Source organism: Panthera pardus, unplaced genomic scaffold (genome assembly GCF_024362965.1).
Source record: "Panthera pardus isolate Hobbes unplaced genomic scaffold, ASM2436296v1 HiC_scaffold_3, whole genome shotgun sequence".
Classification (NCBI taxonomy): Eukaryota; Metazoa; Chordata; class Mammalia; order Carnivora; family Felidae; genus Panthera; species Panthera pardus.
This window is the reverse complement of record NW_026526876.1, coordinates 17070099-17089151: the sequence shown is the minus strand read 5'-3', so window position 1 is coordinate 17089151 and position 19053 is coordinate 17070099. Positions and strand designations below refer to the sequence as shown.

Sequence of the window (19053 nt, the reverse complement as noted above, 5' to 3'; positions counted from 1 at the left end):
CTTTCTTGGGGTCCCCGCCTGGGCTCCCGCCGCCCCCCGCCATTCTCCACTCTCTCCCTTTGCAAATGGCCCCAGTACATCCGCCGAAGGGGGACACTGGGATGTAGAGACCGGTGGCCTCAGCGATATCTTCCAGTAAAGACTACGGTGGGTCCCCTCAAGCTGTGCCCTGCAGCACCCCCAAAGTAGCCACACCCCCGCTGTTGAAAAGGAGGTGCGGGGCTACAATAAAACGGTCTACGTAAACAGCTGTCCAAGGGTCTGGTGTAACCAGGGTGAAATCGAGAATGTCCGGGACGGTAGCCGTTTGCAACGTGGCTAGTCCAAGCCGGGGGTGGGGGGGGTGGAGGGGGTGGAGGGGGGTCCCCTAAGTGCACGGTGCACGCTGGACTTCATAGACTTCAGTATGGAAAGCAGAACGAATGTAAAATACCTAAAAAGTGTTTACGTTGATGACATGTGGCGTTGATAATATTTTGGCTCCATTAAGTGAAATATATTTCGCGTCACCTGTTTCTTAACGTTTTTCAACGTGGCTACTGGAAACTTGAAAATTACAGACGTGGGGGTGCTTATCGGGGACCTGCCTTCTGTTTTCTGCTGGGGGATCAGGAGGGGAGCCCTGCAGGCTTCAGGCTGTTCCTCTAGTCCAGGGACCCCCTCCTCCTGTGCTCTGGAGACCCCCATCGGGTGAGCGATGAGTGAGGGAACATGTGGAAAGCACCCGGGTTGTCTCCTGGGCCAGAGGTGAGCAGGGAGGGGAGGAGGTGGGGCAAGGGGCGGCCTCGGAGAGCGTGAGGTTTGCCCATGTGTGGCCCGGGAAGCGGTGGTGGGCCCTGGGGGGCAAAGCTAGGTGAGGGACAGAGAAGGAGCTGCTGGTGGGCCCTGGGGGGCAAAGCTAGGTGAGGGGCAGAGAAGGAGCTGCTGAGGGGAGTACTGAGAAGGCGGCCCTCTGCCCACAGGACAGGTGCAGAGTGGAGGTGCATATCCAGGCTCCTTGTTAACCTTGACACCTGGGACAGGAGTCCCCCCTGGCATCCTTTGTCCATGGTTCTTGGAACTGTCCTTCGGGGCCCCGGTGACAGGGGCCCAGCAGGGTGGGCAGGGGGTGGGCAGGAGCCACCCCCTGCCCACCCCTGACTCCCCATCCTAGGAAACCACCTTCTTGGAGGAAAGAGAGGCGCCAATTTTGAGTGGCCACTCTTCCTGATTCTGGTCGTCCTGTCCCACTTTAGTTCTCGTGACTACAGTTGACGCGCCCATTTTGCAGGTGGGGAGGGCCCGAGCCCGCAGGGTTGGGTCATGAGCCAAAGCTCTCTCCCAGGAAGGGGGCCTGATTCTGGCGTCCGCCTCCGAGGTCCGCGTCTCAGATCCACGACCGTCCTCCCTCCCGCCGTGATGGGAACAAGATCTCCGGACACGCATCCCTCCCCTGGACGCTCCCCGTCTTTGGCCAGGCGCCCAGAGACCACGGCGGCGGCTTTGCACTCTGCGTGGGGTGGGGAGGGGAGGACAGCGGCCCCCTGAAGCCTTCACGGTTCGGAGTCCGTGGCCATCAGGGGTGGGCAGTGCTTGGGCTGGTGCCGCTGGGGAGAGCTGGCTTCTGAGGAACCCCAGGGGGACCAGCTGGATGTGGCCGGTTTGCCAGCGTGGCCAGTGGGTGGGCGCCTGGGGGCCTCGTCCACCAGCCACGTGGGGGGCATGGGAATGGGAAGGAGAGCCGGCCTCGGGAGCGGGTCTGGGCCAGCTGGCCCTCACACCACCTTCTCAGGTGTCCCTCAGGGCTCCTCTGCACTTGAACGACTCACTCCCCGCCCCTGCAAATCCCCCCAAAACCCGCGGGAGCTCTCTGCTAGTGGGGAGGAGGCCTGGGGCTCCCTTGGCCACTCTAGCGCCTGGGAGTGACTCACTCAGGGGTCAGAGGTCGTGGCACGGGATGGGTCTGGCAGATCCCAGCGTCCAGGCCCAGCCCCAAACAGGGTGGTTCCCAAGCTCCTCCCTCTGGGGACCACCTAGCCCATCCCCCCTGAGGGTCCCAGCACCACACCAGGCTCTGCGGGGGAGGGTGACTCATTGCCAGGGCCCTGAGGGCTGTAGAAGCCGCGGCTCCGGGAAGAAAGAAAGTGCTCAGGGTGAGCCGGCCCCGCCCGTACCTCCCCGCCCCGCCCGGCCCCAGTTCCCCTTCTCGAGGCTTCTCCCTGGGGGCCGTCTCCACCACGGCGCGCTTAGGCAGTTGAGGCTTTGGCCCTTGACCGCTTTCCTGGGGGAGGTCTGCCGACCTGAGGGAGCCCGTCCGATAGCCTGGGTGTGTTATCTGAGCCGGCCGGGGGTCAGGACCCGTTTGGGGCTCACCTGGCAAAGGGAGGGGGGTGCTGGGCGGGGCAGCAGGGACCGAGGGCGCCCCCGGGCAGTGTCAGATTCCCGGCACCACCCTGCACTCCCGTCCCGCCCGCCTCCCCCGGGCAGGACCGTCTGGGAGGAGGGGACTCTGCGGGCGCCCTGACTTGTGGCCGGGGCGGTTGGGACTGGACGTCCAGGTGAGCCGTCTTCCCTCTCTCCCTCCTGGAGCTCTTTCCTGGGGGACCCCGTCGCTTCCCTGGAGGCCGGCTTGGGAGCTCGGCTCCTTGGCGTTTCTTACGCACCGAATGCACCCCGGTTGGTTTCGGGCCTGCAGCCGGGCGCCCCTTCTCTCCCCCGCCCCCGACTCTGCTCCCCTCGCCCTGCCCCCGAGCCTCCGGGCTCAGGCGGTCCCTCCTACCTCTGCCCGCGCTCTGGGAGGCTCCTTGTTCCGCGGCCACAAAGCCCCTTTGATCCTCTGCTCGGCTCCGAGCCATGTGACCCGGTGGGCGGGCCGCGCTCTCCGGCAGCCAGCGCAGCCCGACTCAGCTGCAGGGGTGAGTCCTCCGCTCCCTTTGTTCCTTGCGGCCTCGCACCGGCGGTGGCCGGGGGCCCTCAGGTGGTGCGGCCGCCCGGCGGTCCTCCGACGGCCCGGTGGCGGGGCCGCGCGCGGCGCCTCCCCGGGGGTCCCTGTCCCCCACCCGGGCCCGGCCCCCCGCTCCCCACCACCAGCCGGCGGGATGGCTCTGGGTCCCCGGGAGAGGGGCGGCGGGAGCTCGGTCTCCACGCGGGGCCCAGATTTACGGCCGCGGAGCAGAGAAAAGGGCTTTGTGCGGCCACAGCTATCTCTTTGTAAATATTGGGCCAGCTAAGCCGAGTGGCCAGGTCCTTCCCGCGGCGGGGAGTTTCTCGCAGCCGGTTTCCCATTCGCGGGGGGCTTCCCTGGCTTCCAGGAGGCCCGGGAGGCACTCGGATTGGCCACCGCTGCCTCTTAAAATCGTTCCGCACAGATTGTCAGCCGTTGGGGCGGGCGGCTGGGAGGCTAGCTTCGGCAGACCCTGGACATGCGGGTGCCCCCTCTGGTATGGGCGTGGGGGACCCTGCCGCGCTGTCTCCGGGTCCTGGGGGCGGTGGGGGGGGGGTGGGCGTCTGGAAGGCGGCTTGTGCCCGGAGCATCCTGGGGGGCCACTCCCTGTCAAGGAACGGGGCTGTGGGGGGGTGGAGGTGAGGGAGGAGCTCCTTGGGGCCGAGGCTTCCAAAGAACTTTCCAGCCGAGACGATGGGAAATCCCCCAGACTCAAATCCCACAGCCAGCCGGGCGAGTCCCCCCCGCCCCCCTCGTGCACCAGCGCTGGGATGGCCGGGGTGCTTCAGAGCCTGTGCCCTCTGCTCCCAAAACTTCATCCCACTGTCCCCTGGGGATCGACTCAGCCAGTCCTGGTGCCCCTCTGCTTCCTCTCTGCCAGGAAATCTGCCTCTTTTGTCAGAGGTTTGGGGGAGCATCTCTGCTCACCAAAGAGAAGTTTGGAATTCCTTTCCTGGAGGAAAATGTGCCGCCCAGGCAGTGGGCTTCTGGCGGTAGGCATAGCACCCTAGTAGGAATTTGGTTTGGATCCCGCACAGAAAATCCTGTTAGGCAAGGACAGAGAAAAAGCCCCCCATTCCCTTCTAATCCCTTATGTCCCCTTCTGATCCCTTCTAATCACGTGTGGGTTTCCCACCTCGTTCATGGGCGCTTGGCCTCCGTGGGTGTTTACATAAATGTCATTTCTCTTCTGGCTGGCTCCCCGTGGCAACCCAGGGGGGCTCCTTTTCAGGAAATAGGAAGCAGAATGAGTTTGTTTAACCATTTGGGGCTGGAGGACCAGTGTCTGTGTGGGACCTCTTTGGAAGGGTGGGATGCTTGCTTCTGTCCCTTTGGGTCTCCTTCGGGCTCAGGTGAGACTTCGGAGGGAGGCCTCTTCTGTGGCTGACCCGTTTTAACATCTGTGTTGTCGGTGACCCCTCCTGGGCATCCCCACTGCCCCCCCCCCCCGATTATTTCCGTGTTGGGGCACCTGCCTCACTAATGTGTCTGCTGGTTTCTGTCTGTATTTCCGACAGACTGCTCCGTTTGACTGGCACCGTGTCAGGGACGGTGGCCAGTTCAGCTGGCGTGTGGGGAGGGCCTACTCTGTGTGGGGCACAGGGCGCTCTGAGACGTGGGGAGGGGGCAGCCACAAGGCCCCGCCCACCCAAGCCAAAGACAGCCCAGGTCGGGGCCCGTGGGTCATTCCCTGAGCGCCCCAAGCCTCGAGAACAGGGTTCACGGTGGCTTTCACCCCAGAAGCCCCGCACCCCTTAAGGCAACCAGAGTCTCTGGGCTGACCTACCTCCCACCACCCCCTCCCCTCTTCCCCAGCCACGTACCCTCCCCACTTCCTGTTGTGTCATAGCCTGAGCTGTTCTTGTCAGATAGGATGAGCCACATTCCCTAGGGGCCTTCAGAGAAGGGGAAGACCCTATCCTTAAGAAAGCACCCCCGCCAGCCTCTAGCCTAGCTTCCTGTGTTGTCAAAGGCTTAGGAGCTTCCGTTATCCGATGCCCCCTGCACATTTAAGGCTCGGGCCAGCTTTCCCAGGCCACCCAAGGGGTTCTGGGCTCCCTCCTGCTCTCCTTGGCCAGGTGCATGGGAGGGATGACTTTATTTCAGGGCTGGTGATCTCGGAGATCACCACTGCCCGCTTCCCCGCAGCCGAGCTCTCGGGGAAGATGCTTCCAGCAGAAATCACAGCCCTTGGCCCAGACTCATTCCCAGACTTCTGCCTTCCAGCGGCAGGCTTTGATTTGTTTATTGAGAGCCATCCTGGTTCCTTGGACAGGTAGGGACCTGCTCTCAGGCGCTCAGTGGAGCCTTGCGAGGCCTTCCCAGGAACGCTCCCCAGGGTGGCGGGCAGTGAAGTCATCTGTGCGGGCCAGCCCGTTCTCCGAGGAGCAGGCTGGGAAGCCAGGGGAGGCCCACAGCTAATGATAGGCCTTCCAGCCTGCCCGCCGTGGCTTGTCCCTGGGCTGGGGTGGGTGAGTGGGGTCCAAATGCCCCGTCCTCTCTTTCTCTGTTATCATCACCGGGAAGGGCCGGGCCGCCGGGCCCAGGAGTTCCGAGTTCTGATTCTAACTTCGGGCCCTTGCCCTCTGGACCAGCCCGTTCCCACCTTGAGAGCAGAATTGGTGCTCAGCCCTCAGAAGCTGGTTTCCGGGAAGAGGGTCTGGGCCTTGGTTTGGGGGGCTGCAGCTTCTCACAAAGGGTCTGAAAGGCGAGGGTGAGCCCGTCGGCTCACTCCCCTCTTCCTGGCTGGTCCAACCGAAATGTGATTTTTAAACGTTTTAGTTTAGCTGGATCGTGGCAGAGGCACCCCCAAATTTCTTGTGCCTCTTCTGAAGCTGGGGGTGGGGGGCCACCCTTGGGGAGATGTTGGCTCCCAAGCAGCCAAGGTGGCCCTCGGAACCCCAGCTCCAGGCTGGGGTTGAGTCACTGACACTGACCCTGCGCCCACCCCCCCCTCCCCTGCCCCCCGCCCCCACACTTGGCCTTGGGGAAGGAGAGCTCACCAGGCATTGATTTCCTCCGTTTTGCACCTGGCTTGCAATCCCCACTTCCGGGACCTGTGTCCCCAGAGGCCTGCCAGCCCCTGCCCTGCCCTGCAAATGCCAGGCACCGAGTGCCCAGTCATCTGGACGGTCATTGGAGTGTCCTTGCTGATGTCCCCAGCAGAGTGTGTCCTACCTCCCAGATACTTATCTCCTACCTTATCTCCCAGGCCAGGTTCTAGGTGCCTGTCACCAGGCCTTTGACATTGGGACCCCAGATAAGATTTTCCTAGCTCGGAGCGGGACGGTGATTTCAAATTCACTCTCCTGCGTGGAGGACCCCCCCCCCCCCCCACACACACACACACACACCGGACGGGGACATTGTGTCCTGTCTTTCCCTAGACTGTGGACTTGTGTAGAGATTGCATTTTATTGATCTCTGTCTCCGGGCCCGGACCTCCCAGGAGCTTGCTCAGTTAACGTTTGAATGCATGCACAGTCAGCACGGTTTGCCCAAAGCTTTTCATCTTTTGTCCAAATCCTCTGGTTTCTGTACGACCAGCTCCAGAGAGCCTTATGAGAACAGCCCGTGGCCCTACTGTCTTTATACGTGCTCTCCTTGGAGTGTTTCTTTTCTTGGGGATCTGAATACATCCTCCCGGTGCAGGGGACTGGACCAGATGGCCCGGCCCCCACTCTGTGCCCTGGTTCCGGGGAAGTAGGGGACTGAGGACAGGATCCACGTTGCCACCCGTTGGCGGGTGTCAGCTGTGGACTCCAAAGACCCATGATGGGAGGGGGGGGGCAGGGGCCCCCCTGGGTCGGAGGGACAGTCGCTGCTGTTTTGCAGACCACATGCTCTGCTAATGCAGGGCTGGGCCCTCCAACAGGGCCCGTCCTGCTGACCACAGTTGACTCCGGGCCCGGTGTGCGGAGCCCTCTGTCTTCCTCTTGGAGAATTTATTGAGGTGATGAGGCTGCCTCATGCCCTACATGACAGGTGGAAACTGAGAAAGTTCCTCTTTGGGGAACACGTAAGGTTGCCTATTAGGAATAAGTTTGTTTATTACAGAATAAATGAGTTTTTTAAAATTACTTCTTTTTCACAGAGAGACAGAGACAGAGCATGAGCAGGGGGAGGGGCAGAGAGCGAGAGGGAGACACAGAATCGGAAGCAGGATCCAGGCTCCGAGCCGTCAGCACAGAGCCTGACCCGGGGCTCGAACTTACGAACCGCGAGATCCTGACCTGAGCCAAAGTCGGATGTTCAACCGACAGAGCCCCCCCCGGGCGCCCCCAGAATAAATGAGTTTTCAGCTGATTTCTTGAGCCACCTCTGCTCCAGGCCACCTCAGCCCAAGGCCGGTTTGACCTACGTCGAATCGAGTGCCCTCCTCACCGCCCCCCCAGAGCCCACCTGGCCAGCCGAGGGGCCGCTTCAGGCTTCCTCTGTGCTGCTGAATAGTGCCGAACAAGCCTTGTTGGCACCTTCCTGTCGGTCTTCCCACATGTCCAGAATGTTCCAGTTCAGGGCAGAAGCCCGTTGTGCCCTCCTCTGGTGCTTTCCCCCCCATCTTGGAGGCAGATGCCAAGACGAAGGCCTGGGAAGCAGGTTGCTCGGCCCCACGGGTTCAGTGACTTACCTGCTGATGCCAGATTGGCAGCACTGGAGCTGGGACACCCCCCCCCCCCCCCCCCGCTGCCTTCCCATGTGTCCCCTACTCAGGTGTAGAGTGAGCCCTCCCCCAGTCCCCTCTTAGGGCCCCAGCGGGCAGAGGCCCTTGGAGGCAGGATGTGGGGGCCGTTCCGAACCAAGGGAACTCAGCGCCCAGGTGAGGCTCCCAGCGAGGCGGGCGGTGACTCCGGGTGGAAGCCGGGAGGTTGGGGAACAGTGAGGAGCCTGGCGGAAGTTCCTGTGGAAGGTGAGGGGGGAGGCGGGCGAGGGTGGGGCGGCCAGGAGACCCCTGTCTTTCTTTGGTGGGGACCTGGGCCCAGGGACCAGCCCCACCTCTGTTAACTTGGCATCAGCCGGCCACCTATGACCGGGTCAGCGTTTCCCGAGGCTCCTGACCAGCCCCCACATCTGCTTTGTTGACCTGCTCGCTCGCTGGGAGAGCGGCCCGCTCCCCAGATTCCGTGAGAGGATAGACATTGCAGGGAGAGCTTCACACGTGGGGCCAGGGAACCGCCTGGTGCCTGCCGTGCACCTGTCGATGGCCCCGCGGCCTTACACACGTGCCGCGTCGCCTCTGAGCCGCCGTCCAGTTTCCGGAAGGCGTACCGCTTCACAGGGTCAGCACGGAGGTCACAGAACCTGGACGGGGAGGTGCCATGTGCGTGTAACCCCTCGCCTGCCGTTCTCATGAGTCCTGACCTCGGGACGGCCCTGGGCCGAGCAGGGTAGGGGGCCCCACGAGGCAGGCCTTCTAGAAGCTTCCATCCCAGTTAGGTGGCAAGTACACACCAGCTTGGGTGGCTCCGTCAGTGAAGCGTCCGACTCTTGATTTTGGCTTGGCTCATGAGACCGAGCCCCACGGCGGGCTCTGCACGGACGGCGTGGAGCCCGCTTGGGATTCTCTCTCTCTCCCTCTCTCCCCTTCCCTGCTTGCGTTCTCTCTCTCAAGAATAAATAAACATTTAAAAAGATGCACCAGCTGTAAGATGAGAGGCTCTAGGAAGGTGTCCTAGGACCTGCTGGGGGTGGGGTGGGAGTGGGGGGGTCCCAGGAAGCAGCTACTTTGCAATTGGGACTCAGCAAAGGTTTCAGGCCCCGGAGTGTTGAGATGATCCCTCTGGGCTCTTTGGAATTTCACTGGAGACACAGAGGAGAGCAGCTCAGGGGCGGCTGGGGGAGCGGGACGACAGGGGAAATTTCCGGGAACATGTGGGGGTGGGGCGGGGCTGGGGGGTGTGGTGCCCACCTGTCCACATGGAGGTGGCACCCCACACACGGCACCCCTCAGCAGGTGCCTGCTTCCTGCTTCCTGCTTCCTGCTCTTGCACAGAGTTCCTCAGCTGACCTTTGCCATCCTTCCAAAGGTCTTGGCTGCCTCCCCAGCCTCCCCCGGGGCTCACAGTGGAACTGGAGCACCTGGTCAGTCACACCTTGCCCGTGTGCGGACGGCCACTTCTGTCTTCATTATTTCCTTATACATTTGCCCAGCAACGCGTTTTGGACACCACTCAGCAGGAAGGTGCAGAAATGCTTCTGGGCCTGAAACCCAGGCCTGGCCTGCTCACATCTCCTGGGGCCCATCGTGGGCCCGTGGGAGGATGAGCCAGTGGCCTCTCCCTGCACCTGTCGGCTGCTAGATCCCAGACTGTGGGGGAGACGTGTGAGTCAGGGATGGGAGGCTGGTTCTCCGAGGGCCCCCGTGTTTGTGGGGCGGTTGGGGTGAGGACAGTCCCCCCGCGTGTGCCGCCCTGAGCTGGCCCCTCGCCGTGGGGCTCCCCGGGGACGGCTGGGGAGTAAAGACCTAACGAACACCACGGGGCACTCGGAAACTCAGGCGCTAAAGTCATAATTAAACCTTGAGCCACCAGAGACCTCCCACCCCACCCTCTCTGGGGCCTTTGCCGCCCCGTGAAAGCGGGGCTTCGGTGAATTCTCTAGGACTTGTTTCCACGGAGGCTCGTTCGGCAGCATCCTTCGGGTTTGGGACGGGACAGGGCGAAGCTCGGGCCTCTGACAGATTTGGGGTGGGTCGTGCCAGAGATGGCCCAGGATATCCGGCGGCCGCCCCCGGCAGCTGCTGGCTCCTGCCATCATTTCCGCTGGGTCGGCTGGGCCTGCGCAGAAGACTGAACACCTGCCCGGTGTGTGCGTGTGTGCGTGTGTGTGGCGGGGGGGCCTGGGGCCTGCTGCTGCTGCTTCACCCAGTTGGTTCCGGTACGTGTAAGGGGTCGCAGGTGTCCCTGCATCCGGGAGGGGAGTGCTGAGTGGGTTTTCCCTTGTCCCTCCTGCCCAGAGACCCTCTGTGGTTGCTGATTGGCTGCGTTTGAATCCCAGTCTCCCCTCCCTTCAGGTTGAGGTTTTGGTTTCCTGCTGTGTTAAAGGGGGCTCCTAATGAGCACCGGTGGGGTCAGGAGCAGAGAGGGCAAGGGGGGGGGGGGTCGCAGGGCCAGGGAGCCTGCCAGCGCCCCCACTCGCTGGGCTGCAGAGTTGGGGGGCACCTGGAGGCGGGATGTTGGATCGGTGCTGGGAGCTGGCCACGGACGAGGACACGGGGAGCAGGCTGTTATATTGCTGTTGTTAGGAGCTTTATCGAGATACACTTCGCACGCCGTTAAAATTCAGTCGTCTAAAGTGTACAATTCAGAGGTTTTTAGCGCATCCCAACGTTACCCAGTCATCACGACTAATTCCAGAACATTCTCATCATCTCAGAAGAGACCCTGTTCCCACGAACAGCTCCCTGCCCCCAGCCCCTGGCAACACGAAGCTGCCTCGTGCCTCTATGAATTTGCCTGCTTTGGGCGTTGTATAAATGTGGAATCAGAGAGGACAGGTGGCTTTTTATGCCATGGTATCTTCAAGGTCCACGTGGTAGCAGGGGTCAGCGCTTGGTTCCTTTTCCTGGCTGAATAGTGTTCCACGCGGTGGCCCCGTCCTGTGCTGCTTATCCCTTCATCAGTAGCCGGGCATCGGGGCTGTTTCTGTTTTTCGAGTCCTGTGAATCATGCAACACTCGATGTTGGTGCCCGTGTCTTGGTGCGGACTTGTGTTTTCATTTCTCCCCGGAATTGCCGGTCGTGCGATAGTTGGTTCGCCAGCACGGGTGGGGGCGCGCCCTGTGTCCCCGGCGGGGGGGAGGCGGCGGCGGGGAGGGGGCAGTCGCTGCGCGCTTCTCTCTCTCCTGCACTTTCCCCCATGACCTGTCTTGAGTCTGTGTCTGGGCGATTCGCCAGGGGTCCTTTTGTTTCCTTTTGCATCCAGCGGTGAATGGGCTGGATGGGTGGATGGGTTTGGGGGTGGGGGTGGGGGTGGGGGCACAGAGAAGCCATTCGGGTCTGCAGCTGAGTCCTGGAGCCGACTTCTGGTTTCCGTGGGCCCAGAACTAAGGAAGGTTTGCGTGTCTCTTCTCGTCCTCTTCTCTCCTCTCCTCTCTTCTTCTTTCTCTCTCCTCTCTCTCTCTCTCTCTCTCTCTCTCTCTCTCTCTGGAAGGTTTGCATGTCTCTTCTCTTCTCTTTTCTTCCCTTCCCTTCCCTTCCCTTCCCTTCCCTTCCCTTCCCTCCTCTCCTCTCCTCTCCTCTCCTCTCCTCTCCTCTCCTCTCCTCTCCTCTCCTCTTCTTTCTCTCTCTCTCTCTCTCTCTCTCTCTCTCTCGAAGGTTTGCATGTCTCTTCTCTTCTCTTTTCTTCCCTTCCCTTCCCTTCCCTTCCCTTCCCTTCCCTCCTCTCCTCTCCTCTCCTCTCCTCTCCTCTCCTCTCCTCTCCTCTTCTTTCTCTCTCCTCTCTCTCTCTCTCTCTCTCTCTCTCTCTCTCTCTCTCGAAGGTTTGCATGTCTCTTCTCTTCTCTTTTCTTCCCTTCCCTTCCCTTCCCTCCCCTCCTCTCCTCTCCTCTCCTCTCCTCTCCTCTCCTCTCCTCTCCTCTCCTCTCCTCTCCTTTCTCTCTCCTCTCTCTCTCTCTCTCTCTCTCTCTCTCTCTCTCTCTCTCTCTCAGCTGCAGCAGTGAACTCACGCAGTGTGAGAGAGGAAGTGGGTGGAGGGAGTGGCTGGGTTTTGTGTGACCCCCTCCTCCTCCCTCTCCCCCTTCCCCTCTAGAGGAAGCTGAGGGAAAGGAGGACTGGGGTGTGGGAGCGGCCTTTCTTTTTTTTTCCTGAGAGAACGCGCTCCCCCTTCCCCCACCGGCCTTGGCCCCGGGGAGACCTTTCCTTCCAGGGAGGGTGGAGGCGCGGGGGGCTGCCCCTGGGGTCCAGGGAGGGGGCGAGGGCCGCGGCATGATCTGCAGGGAGCCACCGAAAAGTGAAGTGAAACAAACCCGTGTCCGTTGTCATCTGAAACCACCGTGTGAGCGCAGAAAGCGAGGCCCTTTGCCCCGCCTGCACCAAGGCGCCCGCTCCCCCCGCAGCCCGAATTGAGCGCCCCGGGAAGGGCCCACTTGGCAGGGCCGGGAGCGAGCGGTCAGGCCCGGGCCAGGCTCCCCTCCTCCCGGCCCGCAGCTGGAGGGCCCTCTGTGCCGCGCCAGTTCACAGGCAGAAATTACCATATGAATGTGGCTCCTTCCCGGAGCCTCGGGGCGGAGGGACCTGGGAGGGGACCTGGGAGGCGACGGGCTCCCACCCCCGTGGCCTCCACAGCTGCTGCGATCTCAGGGAGGACGCCTCAGACGGTTCCCATCTGCCGGCAGGTACCCGGGGGTGTGTGTGGAGGGTGCGGGGCCGCCTGGGGTCTGCCTGCGGGCAGGATCCCGTGAGGGTGGGACCCCCCCCAGACTGGTGCGCTCCCTAGTTTAACTGCCTTCCGTCGTCACCTGTGTAAGAGCCCTGTCGATCTTGTTATTTTGGTCTCATTTCGAGAGTCGCGGCCCGTTACCGCCGGAAGCCCAGGATCCCGAGTGATAAAGCAAGTTTGAGCGCTTTGCAGACTGTGCAGTGCCCAAGCCCAGCCCAGCCCTGGGGGTCAGCGCTGCTCACTGGGCCCAGCCGGCCCCGTGCGTCTGCGGTCCAGGCTGAGCCCCTGGGCCCCGGGACTGGGTATGTTTCCAAGACTGGTTGTGTCAGAGTTAATCAATTCTCTTTGCCAGTTCTAACCACTCTTCAGTCCGGGCTGGAGGCAGGTCACGTGTAGCTGCTGGACCGCAGATTAGGGGACAGCAGGAAGAGTCACCCTTGGGCTATGAAACTAACCGACTGACCCTAGTTCCCAGGAGGGCATGTCTTCCGGGGTTGCCCGGTGACCGACAGCCTGGTCCCTCCACGCTGGGGACTCGCTTGTCGCTGTTGCACCGGCCAGGCCATCTGCAGCGGTGGGGAGCGGCTCGGGGCAGTGACCGGGGTGGTCCGAGCCCCTGCCCACCGGCATGCCTGCCTCAGGCCCAGTCTCTGCCCGCCTCTCCTCCTCTGGGCGCCCTTCCCCCCCATTTCCTGAGCAAAATTTCCTGAATGGGCAGGAGCTGTCCTCGGAAGCCCGTCCATCCGTCCATCCTTCCTCTTCGGTGCTTTGTGGCTCCAGAGGACGACGGAGACTGGAAATGGTTAACATCCCATTCCCATCCTGCCACACGCCGAAGGCCGTGGGGAAGCCCGTGGGAGAGGATGCGGGCCAGCAGTTTGGGGCCGGGCCGAGAGGCGCCACCCGGCTTGGCCGGGGAGCAGGAGCCGGCCCCTTACAGTGTTCTGGGAAGAGAGGAGGAAGGAAGGGTAGCGAGTTTCCTATTGGTTCGTTCATTCACTCACTCATTCATTCATTCATTCATTCAACAACTGGGGAAATGAGGGGTTCCTCCAGGAGCCGAGCAGGAGAGAACCTCTGTGAGGAGCCTTGTTTGCAGAGCTGGTAGGAGCTGGGGAGACAGTCCATTCACCCAAGCTGGAGAGCTGGGTATGGGCTTCTGTTTTCTGTACAGCTACTCAGAGCACTGACTGGGCACTGTTCCTTGTGCTTCGTAAACAATCTTGTTGGATTCCCCCAGCGCTCTCGGGAGGCAAGCAGTGGTATTGTCCCAATCCACACAGAAGAAAATGGAGGTGCAGAGAGGTTAAGTTCCTTGCTCTGGGTCACACAGCGAGCGTGATGGGGCGGGGGGGGTGAGGGTGGAGGGCAGGCATGGTGATGGCTTGGGTGGTGGGGGCCGCGGGGAGGCAAGCAAGGCCGCCACCTGCAGGGATGTTGGGCTGGAACTGGGAGGACTTTGGGACAGATGGTTGGGTTTGGGTGATGGGAGGGGAAGGACCAAGGCTGGGCCCCCCAGATTTGTAGCTGTGATAACTGGACGCCTGGAGGTGCTATTTACTCACGTGGAGGGATTGGGGGGCGGCCTGGAGGGTCAGAGTTCAGTTTGGGGCCCGTTCGGTCTGAGACCTCCAGACTTCACTGGGCAGGGGCCACAGACGCTGGTGCCGGTGGGGCCTCGGGGCATCTCCGCTGAGCTGGGACGGACTCAGAGGGACGGTCAGTTGGCATCAGTGTGTGAACCGGACAGAGGTTGGCCTGTGACGCTCGGGGGCCGGGACTTCCAGGTGGAAGGAGAGCCAGCAAAGAGGCTGAGCCCCCCAGCAGCCTCGGACAGGGGAAAGGCAGCGGAGGCCTGCGCGGCTAAGAGAAGAGAGCGTTGCGGGAAGGAAAAGACTGACTGGGGTGCTCAGGGCTCACTCCCTGCAACGTGGGGTGAGGGGTGACCCCTCAGGACTTTGTTCCGCAGAGGTCTGGCAGCCGTGTGCACTCAGAACCGCCAGTCCAGAAGTACGCCCCAGCTTCACCCCCCAGTGCAGACAGGAAATGGGCTGTGCCCGCTTCTCTCTGGTGTATGACCCAGCCCTGGGCTCACAGGTGTCTGCACCCTGCCCACGGCCAGCGTGTCCCCCCCCCCCCCCCGCCCCGACCCCAGGCGGTGTCTCAGGGGTGATGGAACGTCCGCCCCGAGGGGTAACTGGGCAGCTGTCGCTGCACACGGCTTTTTCCTGGGGAGGGCCCCGGGTAGAGGGGTGGCTGTGTTTCTGAGATTCCTCCGATGGGCGGGCTGTCCGTCCCACGTTCCCCTACTGGCTCCAGATGTGTCCTCAGACTTCACAGGGCCTTTCTTGGGCTTATCCTCGGAACGAGTGGCTCCCGTAGGAGCGCCGGGGAGCGGTGGAGTCTGGGACGTGTGGAATCGGAGCGGCCCCGCCGGCCAGGGGGACGCGGTCCGAGTAGGAGTCCTTGCTAATCCCCAGGCCCCGAGCCCACTGCTTCCAGAACCTCTGCTCTCCTGAGCAGGAAGGACCCAGAGGTGGGAGAGAAGATGACTCCAGCTCTCTCGCCACTGCTCAGCCCACAGCCAGAGCGACAAAGGGATGGGGGACCTGATTCAAGAGGGTCCGGGGCTGCTGACTCCCTGCCTCAGGGGTCATCTGTTCAGGCTTCCCGCCCAGGAATGTGGCCCTCCCTGCATGGCCCCCGCGGGCCACAGTCTGCCTCCTGTAGCACCCTGGGCACGAGGGAGATCTTCTGCTTAGCCCCTGGCCTGGGGGGGAGGGGTGTCCTGTGGCCCCCGGGGAGCCCTGTTTCCTCCGATGACTTCATCAGCTGGGGGAGGCGGGACCTCCAGCGCCCCCAGCCTCTGTCCCTCTGGTGAGGATCTGCTGACAGTCCCGCTGATAGAGGGGACAGGGGGAGGGGAGGCCTCCCCCCCTCCTTAGCGGGACATCCCTGATAAGAGGAAATTCTACCCTGTGACAAATGGCCAGTTTCCACCCATCCATGGGGGGAGAATCTTTTCTTTCTGCTTTTAACTTGGCAAATATTTGCCAAGAACTAACGGAATCTCTGTGGTCAGCCGGCCCCTTCAGACCCGGTGGGCGGGCTGGCCCGGGGTTGGATTCTGGGTTTGCTTTGGGGCGGGGACCCGTTGTGCTGGAAGGTTCTCTGGGGTGGGAGGAGGCTCTGTGTTGGGGGGGGGGGGGCACAGTCCCTGATCCTGCGAGGCCACTGGGTAGTGGAAAATGAAATAAAAAATGAATCCTTGATGCGGGGAGTCGGAGGGCTCAGCCCTGGCCCTGGCCCTTCTGCAGGCTGCTTTTTAGGAAGCGAACCATGCTTGCAGCCCGGAGCCTGCCCTGAGCAAAGCCCGGGGTCTCCGAAGGGCCGCCCAGCCCAGCTGAGAGCTCCCTGGAGGAGGAGAAGGAGGTGGCCGGGCCGCCAATAGAGAACAGAAGAAGGCCTCTTCCAGAAGCGGGTGGGGCGGCATGGGGAGAGAGGTGGCCGCTGTCCAAATCTGACTTCGCCGACTTGGGCCAATTGAAACCGTGTTGGCAGAAAGGGAGAGCTTCTTGAGATTCCTTCCTGCACAATAGAGGAGAAGCTTGCTTGAACGCGTTTGGCGGGAGAAAAGCCAAGCCGAGGAGCCTTGGCGGGCAGTGAGAGTGGGGGAACCCCCCTCCCCGCCTCCGGGGCGCCTTGGGCCCCTGAATGAATGAATGAATGAGTCGGGTTGGGGTGGCACTGTCCCTGCCGGGTCCGCAAAGGGCATGGGGTCCTGGGAGATGTTTATTCATGCACACTTCCCCTGAGTCTCCTCACACAGAAGCTTTAGAACTGGAGTTTCGGTCTCCTTGGAAAAGGGAAGGAGGGCCGAGGGGGGGGGAAAATGCAGCCCTTTGCATTTGCAAATCCCTCCTTTCTCCGGAGAGGCTCCAGCCTCTGAGCTCCGTTTCTAAAGCAGAGTTTCAGGCCAGAGGGCAAAGTCTCAGATTTCTGGCAGCCCCGTTCCTGACCGGACTGTGACGAGCCGCTTCCTGCCCCGGACAAAGTGTGAAGTGTAATTTGATGTGGAATTACGTCTCGAATTAGATGAGGCATGCGCGCTTTTCCGATTCCGTCCTCGGTCCCCACCCGCACAAATCTGCAAAATTCGGCCATTTGTATTCAGTGTTTCCATCTTTAGAAGGGGACAGGAAGTTCCCCTGCGACGTTTATGGGGAGTTTGTAACAGCCCCGGTGTAGGTGAATGGGGGGACCCGAGGAAGAAGGAGCCGAGTGAATGGGAAAGGATCCTGTTTTCAGAGCCCCGCAGGAGTGACGCCCCGTCCGGAATGACACCGTTTGTTCTCGCTGGTCCTTGCTGCAGCTCGGGGAGGGAGACCCCCTGGCCATCAAATATCTGTTGAGTGAATCTACATTGTGGTCCTGGTCCCCTAGGGCCCCGGGATCTTTTTCCATGATTATTGTTGACAGCCATTTATTTCTTTGACGTCTCGGTCCAGGGCCTTTCTGCAGCCCCCGAATGTGGGTGTGTCTGGCCCCACAGACTGGCCATTCTCTTTCCTTCACCTGTATTCCCCAGGTTGGCTAAGAATAGCACCTCCCTCCCGTGTCACTGATACCAGAAGTGGGGAGTCATCTTGGAGGCCCCTGTGAATTTTGTCAGTTCCACCTGGACCTGGGGCGGCCTCTAGGAGCTGGGGTTTTAGGATGAAAATGGGCATTTTGCTGCCTGCTCGGATGGATCCATCTGGGAGCTCTGACGGGGCCCCTGGCGGGGGGGGGGGCCTCTGCAGTACCAGGGTTCTCCTACATCAGCGCCCCTGCCCTGGAGTCCCCTGGAATCTGGGACCCCCACACTGCTCCCTGCAGCTGTTTTAGAAGCGCTTGGCCAACCAGGCTTGGCCTTTGAATGACTTTATGAAGTCATGAAGATTAAAATCCTAATGCCCCTTGGGGCGCCTGGGGGTGCTCAGTCGGTTAAGCGTCCAACTTGGGCTCAGGTCACGATCTCGCGGTTCATGGGCTCAAGCCCCGCGTCGGGCTCTGTGCGGACAGCTCGGAGCCTGGAGCCTGCTTCACATTCTGTGTCTCCCTCTCTCTCTGCTTCTCTCCCACTCACGTTCTGTCTCTGTGTCTCTCTCTCAAAAATAAATAAACGTTAAAAATAAAAAATAAAAAAATCCTAATGCCCCGTGAGAGGCCTGGTGCCTCACTAAACAGGATGGGCGGCTCCTGGGAGGAGGGGGGGGGCGGCGAGAGCTTCAGTCCCTGCCCCAGCGGCACCTGCTCGGGCTCCGCTGTCGGGAACGCACCGCTCCTGCTTTTCCGTGGTGCTGGAGGACCTGGCCTGTGGGGTCACCCTCCCTGCGTTCAAATCCTGGCTCTGCCGTCCGTCCACTCGCGCTGGGTCATAATAAGTCACAAAATCGGGCCTCAGCTTCCTCATCGGAGACTTGGGGGTAATGCCCGTCGCTGGCTTACCCGGTCCTTGTGCCGTGCACGTCACGTGAGTTAGTGCAGGTGTGGCATTCAAGGTAGCACCCAGTGCATGGTGAGCCCCCGGGAGACCTCGGCTGTTGTGATCAGCGCCTCCCTTTGTTCCCTCGTTCATTCAGCATCGCGTTGTGGACCTGCCTCGTGCCAGGCACCGCTCTAAACGTGGCAATACACGAGTGAGCGTGGCGGATGAGGGCACTGGTTTCCTGACTGTCACGTCGGGGGACACGTGGGGAGAGGAAACCACACACAGCGTTACTCAGTCACTGTGGAGACACCTCCGAGGCTGGGTGTGGGCTCAGCAGGAGAGCAGCGGGGACAGGCCAGGAGCTGCCGGACTGGGCAGCCACCCAGGGAGGGAGACGGGAGGGAAGGAGCAGCTCTGGTCACTCCGGGCACTACGTGCATTGGGTCTTCGCCCACCTTCAAGAAGCCTCTTTGCGGGGGGCAGGGGGCAGGGCCTGACTGCGTCCTGGCCACGGGCTTCGGTGCTCTGCTGGGGTCTGCAGATGTCCCCTCAGCCTTCACTGCAGCCTGTGCCACTGTCCCGGAGGGTGGACTCCACGTGCTTGTGGGGGGAGGGGGGGCAGCCGTCCCAGAACCCCCCACTGTGTGCGCTGTTCTGCGGTGAACTTGGACTGACTGCTGGGTCACCTGGGCTAGGGCGGGGTGGGAGACAGAAGGCTTACGTGTCTGGACGTGTGGTTTCCTCCAGGAGAGAAGTCTGGGGGCTTTGGGGCAGGAGGAGTCCCTGGTGCCCTGGGAACCCCGACATCTGGCCCCGAGTGGGTCTACCTAGATCTCCTTGGTGACTCTGGTTCCCTTTGTCGGCCGTTGGGTAGCCTTCCAGGCATCCGTGGACCGGTTGGCCTTGCTTTCTGCCCAGGCGCTGTGGGTGGTGACTGAGCAAGGCACATTCAGACACCGGGATCGGTGACCCCCGGCTCCAGGAGCCAGGCACGGAGAGGATCGGGGTGAGACAGGGGAGTGGCATTGGCTTTGCCCCGAGAGCGTTGTCCTGAGAGCCCGGTGCCCTGTGGATGCCCCTCTCCCGCTGGGAGCAGAGTCAGGCAGTGGCCCAGGGTCCGTGGCCCCAGTAGAGCCACATCTACATTTGACAGCTGATGCTCGGGGACGATGGGACTCGTGGGGACCGGCAGCGGGCCGCCAAGGGGAGACCCCGGGGTGTTGGTTTCCCCATCAGGCCTGGGGTGCCGTGAGGGGCTCCAGAGGTGTCCCAGCCCGAAGAG

At 61.8% G+C, this 19053-nt stretch overlaps 1 protein-coding gene across 8 annotated transcripts in view; it reads left to right on the top strand.

Moving 5' to 3' along the window:
• SEPTIN9 (septin 9) overlaps positions 1 to 19053 on the top strand; it is a 147016-nt gene that overhangs the window by 110226 nt on the left and 17737 nt on the right. Inside the window, exon 1 of one of the 8 annotated variants that reach the window (XM_053893175.1) lies at positions 2241 to 2305. The exons of 4 other annotated variants lie outside the window; for them this stretch is intronic. The gene's annotated coding sequence lies outside the window, so the exon portion shown is untranslated. Of the gene's footprint in view, positions 1 to 2240; positions 2306 to 2422; positions 2538 to 2786; positions 2895 to 12000; positions 12255 to 19053 lie in introns of those variants that run through there. 3 more of the 8 variants (XM_053893174.1, XM_053893177.1, XM_053893176.1) reach the window with 3 other exon arrangements.